Source organism: Schistocerca piceifrons, chromosome 8 (genome assembly GCF_021461385.2).
Source record: "Schistocerca piceifrons isolate TAMUIC-IGC-003096 chromosome 8, iqSchPice1.1, whole genome shotgun sequence".
Taxonomy (NCBI): domain Eukaryota; kingdom Metazoa; phylum Arthropoda; class Insecta; order Orthoptera; family Acrididae; genus Schistocerca; species Schistocerca piceifrons.
In genome coordinates, this window is record NC_060145.1 from 373,637,664 (window position 1) to 373,654,707 (window position 17,044).

The window sequence follows — 17,044 nt, forward strand, 5'->3', positions numbered from 1 at the left end:
TCTTGGCAGTGTCTTTATTGTTCCATTTGGCCACCATTCTGAGGTTTGAATGCTGTTTACTGAATCTCACCAGAACTGATTCCCACAATGAATAGTGTCATTTTTGTATACCCTCAGAGAAACAGCAGCACTTGCAAGAGAGATTGTTGGTGTTGGTCTGTAACACAAAGTGGAGGTACTACAGAGCACCAGGGATAAAAGCTGGCAGAGGTGATGATTCACTACGGAATATGTGCCTCTGCCACCAGAGTCAAAGGCCATTGTATTTTTTAATACAGGATAAAACAGGATTCCACATTCTCCTTAAAGGATAGCCTTGTCTGTATTGATCTGCCACTCTAATTTAAATCTACTACTTCAAGATACAGTCCCAATAGTCAGATGCAGGAACAACTATCTGTCTTATCATATATCATTCTGTGTCCCTCAGTTAGAATGTTCTCTGCCACTGTAGATTTCTCAGGTTACAGTAACTGTTTATGACGATGGTGCGCTACACATCTGTTGTCAGTGGTGTGAACCGCGTGGCCAGTAAATGTTTCCCACAATGTTAAAGAATTGTGTGAACACTAGATTTCCTCAGTTCTAGATCATCTTTAACTGAGCTAAGGAGTACTCTAATCTCGGCTGGTGCATGAAGCACACTTTTGATATTGCAGCTTTTCCAGTTCCTCCTATCTTTGAGGATGCGCTACCAGCGTACAGATAGAAAGAAACCAATCTACATATCTGCTTCTGGTGAAGGTCCTAACTCAAAATCGCAACAGCTCTGTCTGTTAGTTAGCAATTCTATTCAGACAAAAGCTTAAGGTGTTGTAGTCCATTTCTCAGTATTTTTGCTTCTGAGGTGGTGTGTACCCTCCTATCCAACATCTTCAGGACTCCTGTGAATTGACAGAGTGGATGACAACTCATTGCTTTATAAACACTGTGCCTCAGAGTCCAAGCATCCTTCCAGTAGACCAGAACGTCCAGAACTGAAAGCCTTCCATTCCTTTAGACTTCTAGTGCGAACATGATTTTGGTGCGAATGAATGCTATTACTATAATCCAAGAATCGGTTGAGAGTCTCTAATCCATGAGGCCACACCATACTTAAATGTATCACCAGTGTTCCTCCAGAAATGGTAGGTTTTTAAAAAAGCTGTCCTCAGCATCCTGTCTTCAAAATCTTCCAAAATAAATTGCTGACTGTGGAGGATAATGGATTTCTCATAGCCACTCTTGTCAGTTTGTTCAAAATACTTAGCTTTGAATAATTAATAAGTTGACACCAGCACATGGTGGCGAAGTATCATTTCTATATTTAGTTTTTCACTGATTCAGATCATGGACTCTTCAAGAGGAACCAGGGTAAAAAAGAGACAATAAATGGAAGTTCACAAGCAAATGTGAGAGACCGAGTTGTAAAGGACTTCAATCTCTGGGTAAAAAACCATTTTCTGATGTGAATGTTAAGAACAGACACTAGAAACTTTGCAAATTGCAGGTGGGGCATCCAAATTATTCCCTGTAGGCAGTAGTACTATACTAATCTTTGAGAATTTTTAACTTTGTAATCTCAGCAGAATAGCAGCAAAAGATTGAAGTTTTTGAAGAACATGTTCCATTTTATTGATTCAGAAGGCTCATTGTGCAATCTTCAGGGAGGAGATGGTTGAACTTCTATGGAAGTTGGATAAACTTCATAAGGAGAAGGGGAAACTGCTGAGTGTCCTCAATTTTTTCCTGTGATGCCATAATGAAGATAATATATCTAAATGTGCAAGATTTTTTGATTATAGTAATACCAAAATGGTCAATAGTATTAGCCCTTTGCACACGTTAATACAGACACAGGGTGTGTCTGTGCATTTTTGTTTATTTTGCTGCTGTTGGGTGGCGAGCGCATCATAAAGAATTGCTCAAGTTCCTTTTTGTAAACAATGAGGTCACTGACCAACAGTTCGGGTATACATTAAAACAAAAGTGCATTTTCTTCCAAATATACGTATTTACATAAGCATTATAAAATGTAAAACTTTTCAGTGTGTGATATTTTTTGAAGCACTCATCAGGGTGGATTATTATCGTCATTATTTCATTTGAATTGTTTTCAAATAGTCACTGTCATCGCCATAAATCTTTGTTATTCTCATTTTCACTTAGTGTGTCCTCTAAAAGCTGTACAATCTCTTCCTGAGGAAGGACTGTGCACATAGAACTAGCCATTTCATGCCTAATACCTTGAACATGATAATTATTTTTCTTGCAACACAATTGCTATAGTTCGATACGGAGTTACCCTAGGTGACAGTACTTTGCTGCATTGATGCATTTGAGAATGGAGCATGTGAGAGCTACAAAAAATCATATCAAATGAGGCTCGACATTGAAGTGGAAAACAAAATTCTCAGTGTGAAGTGCCACTCGCCATTGGAGTGGAAAGGGTCAAGAAGTGTGCTAGTTTTGCTCTATTAAGTGAGCACATTTGGTTTACTCACAGACAACTGGAGGTTACAGCCATAGGCACATTCATGACAGGTGTGTTGAATATCACTGCCACACACTGTTACTTCAACATGAGGAATCTGCAGTGACAGAGCACTGCCTAACTCAGGGACACAGATAGTTGCTTCCCCGTGTTACTACTAGGACTTTGTCTTAAAGTACTGTTGTAGACTGAAATTGGCATGGATAATATTGTAAATGGGTAAAAGGCCTATCCTTAAGTAAATGTGGAATCGTGTTTTCTCTTACATCACAGAGAACAGTCTTGGACTCGGGTGGTAGAGGCACATAATCTATAAGGATTCATTGCTTCTATCAGCTTGTACCACTTGCGTTCTGTCCCATCACTTTGTGTTGCAGGCCAACACCAAAGATTCCTCTCACAGGTGTTCTTGGTTCTCTGAGATGTATAAAAAGGCCACTGTTAATGACTGTAGTCAGTTGCGGCAAAATTTTGTTCAGACGGAGCACATTGTGTCAAGATGATTGTAAGATCCAAGTGCAGACACAACAAGATGTTATTATTAAAATCAAAGTGTTCAATTCATTTTTCCTACTTCTAATTTCATGTGTTTTTCCTATTTGATGTTACTGCAACTCAATAGCTCAGTGGATACTTGTAAGACTTCATTTTCAAAGGTCTGGTTTTCAAATGCCAGTCAGTCCTAGAAATTTTTGTGTAACTTGTCAATTCTTTCACACCTGGCTATGATTTCTCTATGTGAAAAATACAGGGTTGCACCATGATTCAGAGTCCCAGTCAGACTGTAGCTGTAAGTGACTGGATGAGTCAGTTTGAGAGTCAGCAGAATGAAAGGGCATACCACCATCTCCATTTGTAGGAGCCAAGTCTAGTAACGCCAGTCTTCAAACAAACATTTGGATTGAAGATAATTTTACCTCCCCCTTTTTTTATTGAATTGCTGTTTTAGCTGAAGATATTAAACTGATGTGACAAGCTTCAGAAATTGGCCACTCAGTAATCATATAATCAGAGTTATTTTGTTCTTTATATGTTTTATGCACCTTATGCAGCATTTAGCCATATTTAGAGCAGCTACCATTTGCTACACCAGTTGCAAACGCTGTTTAAGTTGCTGTACATCTCCTTACAATCGTCCAGTGACAATAATTTCCTGTAAACAGTGAAAAAATCAGCAAAAATGAGAAAATACTGCTTGTAAAACATTTCTCTTGAATCCACTGTTCTTTCAAAGACGGAATCAACTGATCAGGTAGTCATCAAGTACTTGTTACCCAGCTGGAAGTTCTTTGTTTCTGGAAGCTAAGTTTTCACACTTCCGTGGTACACAATATACCCTCTGCCATGTATCATAATGTGGCTTGCAAAGAATAGATGCAGATAATGATAACAGGAAAGACTAGTTTGGAAAGCTACATCAAACCATTCTTTGAACTGAAAACAACAACAACTGCTACTGCTACTGCTACTACTTCTACTATTACTACTCTTAATACTAGATGCAGCACCACCACCACCACCACCACCACCACCGTCAGGAAGTGCTTCTCCATCACCATGGTATCCCACGTCTCTTGTTTCCTTTTGAGGTTTCCTTTAATTTGGTCCAGTCACTTCTTTCGTGGGCATCCAACTAGTCTTCCTCATATCACGTTCCTTTCCAAGTACTGGATGGGAATTCACTTAGGTTGCATCCATTTCCCATGACAAAAACACTTCATTCTCAATATGATTCCAGATTCATATTTCCTAGATCAAATACTACTCGTTGATATGCCTAAGTTTAATGTTCTCTTCAGTTTTTATTTTGACAGTATTAAGTTTTAGCACTTCTATCCTCATATCAACAAAGTTCAGTCAACAAATCATGAATACAAAAAAAGGCCTGTTGGCCAAATGCTTAAATATTTAGCAGTCTTTATCACTGTGCCTGTCTGTGACTTACCGCCTCCTGCATGTGGTGAGTAGCAATCCATCCTTTCCAGTATTGTTGTTATTCCATTCTGAACTTTCCAGACCTTAATATATCATTAACTGTTTTTTTCTGTGGCTACAGAGCCAGCATTCTTCAGGAGTCTCCTGTTTCTATTATGATGCACTGAACCATGTCGAAATATTAACATTCTGTTTAAACAATGTGTATTGACATGTTGTCATTATGGCTTGTGGTTTACTTAACGCTGTAACAATGACATCTTGAGCCACTGTGTTAATAGACGGTGCCTCAGCTGCAATGTGTGGCAGAAGCACACCATATGTGGCCCACTCGACACTTGTGTAAATAACAGTGTATTTTTGTGACAGATATTACATTCCAGACACTGTTTATTGTAATTGAGGAATAAAGAAATATTATGTAAAAGACATCATTTTTTGGGAATTGTGCTGTAGTACATTGATTAACATTTTAAAGCACTTTATTGTAGAATATCAACTACATACATCTACATTGCCTGTGAGGTAGTCTCCACAGTATGATACGAATGTCAGCCAGAAATATTTGACATCAAATGAGACAAGAAGTTCATTGTTACCAGTCACTATATATTTATTTCCACAACTTGTTTCAGAGGTTTTGAACCTCCATCATCAGGTGGATTTACATTTGTTAGTATGACGTATGTGTGTGTTGTGTTCAGTTTCTGGAAGAACTTGTGGCACTGTCTAGTGGAGAAACAAAACACATTTAGAACATGGTTTTGGGGTTCTTTTTTGACAAAAAAAACTAAACATATATCTTACTACACAAATAAAATAAGTAAAATAGAATACATTTAGTGGTTACATGTTCCTTTCATTGTCGTAACACATCACATGTATACTGTCGTATTTTGTAAACAAAGATAGTGTTTGGAAACTATTAGGTGCAAGTATCATGTCTGGAAACTATTAGGTGCAAGTATCATGTAGCAAAAGAGAAACATTATCACAAAGTACAAAGAATATAAATCATAGCCTTAATACAGAATAAGTTTTAAAGAATTTTGGAGCTCTTTGTTTTCAGGTGTTGAATACATGAATTGGAATAAATATTTCAGGTTGTATAATCTGATTCTGTCAAGGTTATATAGCTTAAATTTCATACTTGTTTATATAATCACTGATATGTTGCAAACATTAAGTACAATAATTATGCTGACTACAGTGGTAAAATTATACATGAATAACAATTTTGGCTGGGATTCAGTGATAGGGCTGAAAGGCTGGAGGTAGAAGGAGAGTCAGGGAAAGAGAGGAGAAGAGAATGGAAGGAGTGATTCGATGAGCAAATTTTCCAAAGCAGGGATAATAACTAAAGGTTGGGGTAAAACATTGGTTAATGCTTTAAAATATGCAGATAGATGTACACTTAGTGCCATTACTTAATGTACAAAGGGCGTTCAAAAAGTTTTGCACAGTTGTCTCTAATTTTTTTTATTTTTTGCAGGAGGAGAATGAAATTTTTTGTGAACACACTTGGAACATTTAGCTATACACTGTGCTGAGTCAATGTAGCCTACATCAGCTGTGACACATTGGGCCCACTGTTCTTTCCATGATGTAAATGCCCTTCGGTAAAATTCTGGGGATTGACGTTTACACCATCACTTGACACAGGAAATAAGGTCTTTCTCACTATCAAAGGTTTCACTGCACAGGTGGGCCTTCACATGACCAAAGAGGTAAAAATCAGGCGGAGCCAAGTCAGGACTGTAGGGAGGATGAGGAACAATTTTCCAACCCATTTTCCTGATTTTCTCCTGCATCATAAGGGCTGTATGGGGTTTGGCATTGTCATGGTGTAGTCTGATGAGCTGACCGTGAATCTGTGGGTCTTGATGGCACATTGTAGCTTGTCCAATGACAAACAGTAACGGTCCCGGCTAATTGTGGAGCCAGGTTCCAAAAAGTCAGTGAACATGACACCACTCTGGTCCCAGAAGAAGGAGGCCATCACGTTTCAGCCTGCTATTCTTGAAAGTCTTGCTTTCTTCTTCCGATCGGAACCCAGATGACACCACTCCATGGATTGGGTTTTGTTCTCAGATTCGGACAAAACCAACCAGATTTCGTCCTGGGTAATGACGCCGTCAAAACACTGTTTCCATTCCTCAGTAAAGGTCTTCATGAGACCCTCGCACACATTCTTCCTCATTGTTTTCATTTCTCTTTTCAATAATCAAGGCACCCAACTTGCACAGATTTTTCTGTACCCTAGTGACTGTACCAGTGATTCCACACTACCCAATGACAAAAAGCAAGCTGTCATGTCATCACACATCTGTCATTTTGGATAATTTGACCAATTGTCTCCTTTTTTCACATCACTCACTGCCGTCAATGGTCTACCACATTGTGGATTGTCCAGTAGAGAGAAATCACCTTCTTTAAACCTCTGCAACCACCGCTGGATACTGCTGTGATCCGCTGTGTCCTCCCCATAAACAGGGAGCAACTTCCTGTGAATCGATGTGGCAGAGTCATCGCTGATCTTGAAGAGGAACTCCGACTGTTGACGCAACCTGACGTATACTTCACGGTCCATTATGGCTCACCTGTAAATAAAGGAAAATACTTTGGTTATAATAGAGGGAAACATTCCACGTAGGAAATATATATCTAAAAACAAAGATGATGTGACTTACCAAATGAAAGTGCTGGCAGGTCGACAGACACACAAACAAACACAAACATACACACAAAATTCAAGCTTTCGCAACAAATGTTGCCTCATCAGGAAAGAGGGAAGGAGAGGGAAAGATGAAAGGATGTGGGTTTCAAGGGAGAGGGTAAGGAGTCATTCCAATCCCGGGAGCGGAAAGACTTACCTTAGGGGGAAAAAAGGACGGGTATACACTCGCACACACACACATATCCATCCACACATATACAGACACAAGCAGACATATTTAAAGACAAAGAGTTTGGGCAGAGATGTCAGTCGAGGCAGAAGTGTGTGTATGTTTGTGTTTGTTTGTGTGTCTGTCGACCTGCCAGCACTTTCATTTGGTAAGTCACATCATCTTTGTTTTTAGATATATAAGGAAAATACTTTTATATACCAACTTATAGCTAAGTATGTTTACAAAAAATTTCATTCTCCTCCTGCAAAAAATAAAAGAACTAGAGATGACTGTGCAAAACTTTTTGAACACCCTTTGCACATATAGTTTCAAGCTGACAGAAACGTTTTCCATAGATAAGTCTAATTCCCAAAAAACCGATGCCACTAAGACTGTAAACCCTGGCCATGAAAGTCTGCATTGTATGGCTCTGCAATGTTTTTCTTTTTAAGTTTTCCATTGTGAACATAAAGCAAAATTTCCTCAAAACCATGTGAGAATTAGTGGATCTGCTTGTTTATATTCATGATATCGCATATACTTTGCAAATAAGGCATACGTAGTTTGCATGCTGACCCCACCCAATACATTTTTTTGTGTGCTGGAAACATGTGAGCAGTCCTGTAACATTTCATCATGGCTCACTCAATGTTATTTTTGTTTCTGTTGAACATTCACCATCCAGAATAATGTATCAGTTCTTACAGCTCAAAAATGCTTTGAGTTTGTCACATTTGTTGCTGAAATCCATGTGGTTGTATGTTGGTTAACAATCAACAGTGTGATCTAGTGTCGAATGCCTTTCAGAAATCCAGGAAGATTGTTTCCCTGTTCACCTGCAACTACCATTTAAACATGTGTGAAATTAAACATATGTATTTAATGAAAACCTTTTGCTTAGTCAGACCATAAAATAGCTTAACCCTTACAACCTCCCTGATTATGCAAATAAGTGATATTTTTGGCTCAGTGAACTTTGTCCTTGAATCCCACGAGTACACATGGTTCATGAAGCCTAATTCGAGGTGGTCTGGAGCTACTTCTTTGGACTCAAAACATACTCAAGCCACAAACTACTTCAGAAGTTGGAGTAGGTGGAAGTTAGAATGAAATAGATCTTATGTTCCAACATCCTCAGTTTCCCAAGTAACCAAAGCACCACTTGTTACCCTTGTGAAATATGGCTTATTATTATTATTATTATTATTACTTCTTTACTTTCTCAGACGTTAAGTCTGGTTAAAAATGGAAAGTGACGTGGACCTTGATCAAGCGTCACTTCCTTTTAACTGTATGGTATGTGTTATATTGCATTTAGGAACTTTCGGGTAATTGAACATGTATAAATAATTACAGATTTCTGTAGTTGTATATATAAGTTTGGATGTAGCTATATTGCATTGATGTACTGGTGGATATTGTGCGGTATGACTCCTGTAGTTGATAGTATAATTGGTATAATGTCAACTTTATCCTGATGCCACATGTCCTTGACTTCCTCAGCCAGTTGGATGTATTTTTCAATTTTTTCTCCTGTTTTCTTTTGCATATTTGTTGTATTGGGTATGGATATTTCGATTAGTTGTGTTAATTTCTTCTTTTTATTGGTGAGTATGATGTCAGGTTTGTTATGTGGTGTTGTTTTATCTGTTATAATGGTTCTGTTCCAGTATAATTTGTATTCATCATTCTCCAGTACATTTTGTGGTGCATACTTGTATGTGGGAACATGTTGTTTTATAAGTTTGTGTTGTAAGGCAAGCTGTTGATGTATTATTTTTGCTACATTGTCATGTCTTCTGGGGTATTCTGTATTTGCTAGTATTGTACATCCACTTGTGATGTGATCTACTGTTTCTATTTGTTGTTTGCAAAGTCTGCATTTATCTGTTGTGGTATTGGGATCTTTAATAATATGTTTGCTGTAATGTCTGGTGTTTATTGTTTGATCCTGTATTGCAATCATGAATCCTTCCGTCTCACTGTATATATTGCCTTTTCTTAGCCATGTGTTGGATGCGTCTTGATCGATGTGTGGCTGTGTTAGATGATTCGGGTGCTTGCCATGTAGTGTTTTCTTTTTCCAATTTACTTTCTTTGTATCTGTTGATGTTATGTGATCCAAAGGGTTGTAGAAGTGGTTATGAAATTGCAGTGGTGTAGCCAATGTATTTATAAGAGTTATTGCTTTGTGTATTTTGCTAGTTTCTGCTCATTCTATAAAGAATTTTCTTAAATTGTCTACCTGTCCATAATGTAGGTTTTTTATGTCGATAAATCCCCTTCCTCCTTCCTTTCTGCTTAATGTGAATCTTTCAGTTGCTGAATGTATGTGATGTATTCTATATTTGTGGCATTGTGATCGTGTAAGTGTATTGAGTGCTTGTAGGTCTGTGTTACTCCATTTCACTACTCCAAATGAGTAGGTCAATATTGGTATAGCATAAGCATTGGTATAGCATAAGCTTTTGTCTTGTTTCTTGCTGTCAATTCTGTTTTCAGTATTTTGTTAGTCTTTGTCTATATTTTTCTTTTAGTTCTTCTTTAATATTTGTATTATCTATTCCTATTTTTTGTCTGTATCCTAGATATTTATAGGCATCTGTTTTTTCCATCGCTTCTATGCAGTCGCTGTGGTTATCCAATATGTAATCTTCTTGTTTAGTGTGTTTTCCCTTGACTATGCTATTTTTCTTACATTTGTCTGTTCCAAAAGCCATATTTATATTATTGCTGACTACTTCTGTTATCTTTAGTAATTAGTTGAGTTGTTGATTTGTTGCTGCCAGTAGTTTTAGATCATCCATGTATAGCAAATGTGTGATTTTGTGTGGGTATGTTCCAGTAATATTGTATCCATAATTTGTATTATTTAGCATGTTGGATAGTGGGTTCAGAGCAAGGCAGAACCAGAGAGGACTTAATGAGTCTCCTTGATATATTCCATGCTTAATCTGTATTGGCTGTGATGTGATATTATTTGAATTTGTTTGGATATTAAGTGTGGTTTTCCAATTTTTCATTACTATGTTTAGGAACTGTATCAATTTAGGATCTACTTTGTATATTTCCAATATTTGTAGTAACCATGAGTGGGGTACACTATCAAAAGCTTTTTGGTAATCAATGTATGCATAGTGTAGCGACCTTTGTTTAGTTTTAGCTTGATATGTCACCTCTGCATCTATTATCAGTTGCCCTTTACACCCTCGTGCTCCTTTGCAACAGCCTTTTTGTTCTTCATTTATAATTTTGTTCTGTGCTGTATGTGTCATTAATTTCTGTTTAATGACTGAAGTTAATGTTTTGTAGATTGTTGGTAGGCATGTTATGGGGCGATATTTAGCTGGGTTTGCTGTGTCTGCTTGATCTTTAGGTTTCAGATAAGTTATTCCATGTGTAAGTGTATCAGGGAATGTGTATGGGTCTGCAATGTAACTGTTAAATAATTTATATATAAAAACAAAGATGAGGTGACTTACCGAACAAAAGCGCTGGCAGGTCGATAGACACACAAACAAACACAAACATACACACAAAATTCAAGCTTTCGCAACAAACTGTTGCCTCATCAGGAAAGAGGGAAGGATAGGGGAAGACGAAAGGAAGTGGGTTTTAAGGGAGAGGGTAAGGAGTCATTCCAATCCCGGGAGCGGAAAGACTTACCTTAGGGGGAAAAAAGGACAGGTATACACTCGCACACACGCACATATCCATCCACACATACAGACACAAGCAGACATATTTAAAGACAAAGAGTTTGGGCAGAGATGTCAGTCGAGATAGAAGTGTAGAGGCAAAGAAGTTGTTGAAAGACAGGTGAGGTATGAGTGGCGGCAACTTGAAATTAGCGGAGATTGAGGCCTGGCGGATGACGAGAAGAGAGGATATACTGAAGGGCAAGTTCCCATCTCCGGAGTTCGGATAGGTTGGTGTTGGTGGGAAGTATCCAGATAACCCGGACGGTGTAACACTGTGCCAAGATGTGCTGGCTGTGCACCAAGGCATGTTTAGCCACAGGGTGATCCTCATTACCAACAAACACTGTCTGCCTGTGTCCATTCATGCGAATGGACAGTTTGTTGCTGGTCATTCCCACATAGAATGCATCACAGTGTAGGCAGGTCAGTTGGTAAATCACGTGGGTGCTTTCACACGTGGCTCTGCCTCTGATCGTGTACACCTTCCGGGTTACAGGACTGGAGTAGGTGGTGGTGGGAGGGTGCATGGGACAGGTTTTGCATCGGGGGCGGTTACAAGGATAGGAGCCAGAGGGTAGGGAAGGTGGTTTGGGGATTTCGTAGGGATGAACTAACAGGTTACGAAGGTTAGGTGGACGGCGGAAAGACACTCTTGGCGGAGTGGGGAGGATTTCATGAAGGATGGATCTCATTTTTTCCCCCTAAGGTAAGTCTTTCCGCTCCCGGGATTGGAATGACTCCTTACCCTCTCCCTTAAAACCCACTTCCTTTCGTCTTCCCCTCTCCTTCCCTCTTTCCTGATGAGGCAACAGTTTGTTGCGAAAGCTTGAATTTTGTGTGTATGTTTGTGTTTGTTTGTGTGTCTATCGACCTGCCAGCGCTTTTGTTCGGTAAGTCACCTCATCTTTGTTTTTATATATAATTTTTCCCACGTGGAATGTTTCCTTCCATTATATTGTTAAATAATTTAGTTAGATGTGAATGTGTTGAGGTGAACTTCTTTAGCCAGAAGTTTGCTATTTTATAATTTCCAGGGGCTTTCCAATTGTGCGTAGAATTAATTGCTCGGGTGACTTCATGTTGCAAAATTATCGCTTCAGGCATTTGTGATATCATCTTGTATGAGTCCGTTTCTGCTTGTATCCACCGTGCATGCCTGTTATGTTGTACCGGGTTTGACCATATGTTGCTCCAGAAGTGTTCCATGTCTGTTATGTTTGGTGGATTGTCTATTTTAATGTGTGTGTTATCTATTGTTTGGTAAAATCTCTTTTGGTTTGTGTTGAATGTTTGGTTTTGTTTCCTTCTATTTTCACTTTTTTTGTACTTCTAAGTCGTTTGGCCAATGCTTGTAATTTCTGCTTCTTTTCATCTAATTGCTCTATTGCTTCTTGTTGTGAGATTTTACCTAACCTTTTTCGTTTTTTGTCTGATATTTCATTTCTGATAAATTGTGTTAGCTGCCCGATGTCTTTTCTCAGTTTTTCTATTCTGATGTGTAGCCTGTGTTGCCATGCTGGTTTTGTGGGTTTCTTCTGTGTGTTGGTTGGTTCTGATCTCTGCCTAGTGTGTATATTTAGCGTAGTGAGTGCTCCTACATAAACTAGTAGTTGTAACTCTTCCATAGTTGTATTTTCATTTATTTTGTTGTGTATGATTGTGTTGATAGTTGTTGTTGTTGTTTCGACTTGTGGGTTATTTGGTGGTCTATGCAAGATTGGTCTAATGTCTGTATTTGTGTCTTTGTATTCTATATATGTCAGCTGAAATTTCTCTTCTATATCTAATATGTGTGTCACTTCGTGTTCTATTTGTGCTTGTTCTGGTGGCTGTCTTAAGATTTCGTTTTCCTCTGATTGTGTAATTGACACGTTTTGTTCTTTGTTTGTTTTCTCTGGGATGTTTGAGTCCATTACTGTATTTTCTTCTTCTTCTGATTGCACATAATTTTGTTCCAGTATTTGTTGTACTTGTTGTTTGATGTTTTCTAATTCTGACTGGGGTATCCTGTTATTTTTTATTATTACACGGATCTGATCAGCTAGTCGTCATTCTGTTAAAAATTTTAATTCCGGGTATCTGGTAATAAATGTTATGTATACTTGTGATCTGTATCCAGTTGTGTTGGTTCCTAGGTTTGTTGCTTGGTAATAACAGAACATGAGGTGTCAATGAACTTCATCTGACCATCTCATCCTCTGTCTTTGTTTTCCTTCTAGGGTGGTTGCAGGAAGCATATCCTGCAAAACACCTCTATTTGGATTTAAATCATTTTCCAGTTGGCTAGCAGTGTCGTTACTATTGTGGGCGGGCATAGGGTTCAAGCGTCGTCCCCGACCATGACGGCGCTTGTCCGAGGCTTCTTTAGTTCTGTCCTGAACCAAGTAATCACACTAAAAGGGGGGTTAGCCCTATTAGTGGTTTGTTCTTTTCTTCGCCTTTTACGACTGGCAGAACATACCGGAGGCCTATTCTTTTCCCGGGCCTCCACGGGGATTATTATTATTATTATTATTATTATTATTATTATTATTATTATTATTATTAAAGTCCATACATCATTTCAAGTATTTTTTCATCCACCTGCTCTTCAAAACTATTTATCAGTTCTTGTTCTTACCCTTTACAAAGACCACTAGCCTCTGTCTATGATTTTGGTTTGCTGATTAAAACAAACCTAGTACCGTTTCCACATTTTTCTTCAACATTCAGCAAATGCAGCAGACAACTTAAAAAGACCTGTGCCATTGGCATTTCTTGATATACTTGTGTTTTTAGCTATTTCATACATCTTTAATTTTTGATGATTTAATAGCATATTGTGCAATTTTCGGATGTTTTCATTTGTGGTTGCAGTTGTGGGATATAATTTATGTAAATCATATCAATGAGAAGTGTCACATCTGAATTCAGCTGCCCAGTTTTAACTTGTTGAAAATGAAGGAACATATTCCTTGTAAATGATCTGCAGCTGGAGTTACGTGCATTTGGATATCTTTCATGATTGTACATGAGACTGTGTATTGAGATCTATTACCTATATTTTGTTGTTTTATTTGTAGAAGACAATCAATCCCATCATACATTCTAAAATCCAAAACGCCCATGGATTTGCTTATACTTACCGTGTGGCAGTTTTTCCAAGGTTACAGATCCATGGTTTCATTATATGTAGGAGGGGATTTAAAATTTATAAATGTGTGATGTTTGTTTGTTATGGTTCAGTGCAAAACAAAGACCTATTACTCCACTTCCACTTGTATAGTTAGTGTTGCCATTATACTACACTATTTAATAGAACTGAATGATCAGAAGCACTCTGCTAATGAATGTACACAACAGGTCACCTTCAGCTAATGTGGATTCTTTATTATGATGGCTTGTGGATTAAATGAATATTTCTGCAATTGAATGGATCAAAATAGTATTCAAGAATCTTCAGAGAGTGCCACTTTTATTTGCGCGCAAAATCATGTTTACAGTATATCAATGAACTTGGTTTGCATGGTCATAGAAGGGCTGAAAACATACAAAAAAGAAAATCACAACAAATCTTGTGGAATCAAAACTAGACAGAATGTTGTTCATATGCATGTTAATAGACTGGCTTTTAAACATTGATTGCAAACCTGGACTTTGATTTTTTCCAAGACATGTTATCTTGTAAGTTACTGATTTATTTGTATCAGCATTTTAATCGACCATTATTAATAAATGTATTAGAATATAATGATTTGGCTGAAACAAATTACCTTTATTGAGAAATTTCCTCCTAGTATACTAACTGTGATACTCCTATTATTTCAAAAGGCTTTTTAAAGAAAGTTGTGCAGTGCTCTCGTATCATGGTTTGCAGGATTATTTCGTGGGAGTTATCCCCTGCAGAACCTATATGTCACTGTGAATAAGAGATGGTTCAGACTTCCAATACATAATAGTAATGTTGGGTGTCACTTGCAAAAGAGAAACCAAATACTAAAGCTTGAAACATATGAAGAAAACTGATAAATCAGATACAAATAAAAAGATCAATATGCAAAGAGATGTATGATTTCAGTGTGCTGTATGTAGTAGTGAAATTTGTTTGTTATCTTACATCAGAATAACCATTTACTGCATAAAAATTTATGTGACGGAGAAAGAGCCTTGAGTCTGAAGCAGTCAATTAGGAACAGACTAAGTGGTTGCAATCAATTTTTGTTATGAAAGAAATGGACAGTTCAGTAGTATTGCAGTATACACGGGCTAGAAAAAAAAATGGTAGTTTGAAAACTAGTTAAGTCTTTATAGCATTACATGTCTGTAAGCCACACATCAGTCCAATATTCAGTTAACATCCTTGAACAACACATTCAAGTTTTAGAATCCTTCTTCGTAAATTTATAACTGAAAACTACAAGCAGTTGCATGCAGCTGTTCTAATTTCTTAAAATTTTACTAACTGTTGCCTTACTTATGATAATTTTATGCTGAAAATCTTAATGTTTTTCTTTCCATGATTTAATGAATGTCCTGTTGTTTGTCTAGGTGAACGTGTTGCCATCGGCAGTGGAAGCAGATGCTGTGCAAAAGTAGTTGCCTTATAAACAATCATTTAACTGAACAGATGTTAATGATTTGTAGCTTTTTCACAATTCTTCCATGGTCAATGATTGTGTGAACATGTTGTTGCCAAGTTGTCTGTGTTCGGTGCTAAAATTGTACTATATATTTGTGTATGCAGTGAACCATTTGCTAAGCAGTTGTTGTAACCTGTGGATGATTAGATAAGCTAGAGTGCTGAGATAATGCTGAAATACTCATGCATCCTCTTTTTTAGATTTATCTAAAAGAAAGTAAAAAATAACAATATTTTTATGTTGTTCCCATAAAATTGTGCCTAAAATTTTGGTAAATTTGATCATTACTTGAGATACAAAGGAAGTTAATGTCCATATTTGTATTTGCTGGACTGGTGGAAAATGGTTTATTATTATTGTTATTATTATTATTATTGTTGTTGTTGTTGTTGTTGTTGTTGTTCTATGAGTTATAGTTGAAGTCAGTTTGTGTGTTCAAAGGAAAGTAATTAGTTGTTTATGTAACCGTAGAAAGTGAGAAAAATGTGTCAAATACTTTCAAGTCAAGCATTATTTGAAATTATGACTGGAATGTGAAAGAATGGTCAGTATATGATATATCTTGAAAATAGATATCTAGATATTATGGATTTAGTTAATTACTGACAGTATTAAGTGTTATTGTTAGCAACTTACTATTAATATCATTGTCATCCTGAAGCATAAGCACAATATACCTTTATGTTCAGATTCATCTGTCTGGTATATGGTGAAGAACAATATTTGCTTAGAGTTCAAAAGACACTATAACCATCTTTAAAAATATCTATCTATTTATAAAGTTTGAAGTGACTAAGTTATATTTAAATCTGAGCTACAGTAAGAATTGTTGTCGTGGTCACACAAACAAATGTATCATAAGAATTGTTGTCCTTAGAAGTGTGAATTGGTGATTCCATATGTATTACTTCGTCAGGTTTGTTTCTTGTTGCTAACTTTTTAGATTATTTTCTTTTTGTTGTTTTTTTATTTGCTGTATTATTTCATAGGATTGCATTTTCAATATTATGGCCAGTTACTTTTTAGGTTAGTATTTGCATGTTGAGAAAATACAGGGTGATTCAAAAAGAATACCACAACTTTACAAGTGTGTATTTAATGAAAGAAACATAATATAACCTTCTGTTATACATCATTACAAAGAGTATTTAAAAAGGTTTTTTTCACTCAAAAACAAGTTCAGAGATGTTCAATATGGCCCCTTCCAGACACTCGAGCAATATCAACCCGATACTCCAACTCGTTCCACACTCTCTGTAGCATATCAGGCGTAACAGTTTGGATAGCTGCTGTTATTTCTCGTTTCAAATCATCAATTGTGGCTGGGAGAGGTGGCCTAAACACCATATCCTTAACATACCCCCATAAGAAAAAATTACTTCTGCCATACTCAATAACACAAAAAGCTTTCTGTTGAGCGGTCGCCAT

At 37.2% G+C, this 17,044-nt stretch overlaps 1 protein-coding gene across 1 annotated transcript in view; it reads left to right on the forward strand.

Annotated features, from left to right (window-relative positions):
• LOC124711908 (WASH complex subunit 2) overlaps positions 1 to 16,779 on the forward strand; it is a 216,181-nt gene extending 199,402 nt beyond the window's left edge. Inside the window, exon 17 of the mRNA XM_047242161.1 lies at positions 15,525 to 16,779. The gene's annotated coding sequence lies outside the window, so the exon portion shown is untranslated. The remainder of the gene's footprint in view (positions 1 to 15,524) is intronic.
• Positions 16,780 to 17,044: the final 265 nt, after the last annotated feature.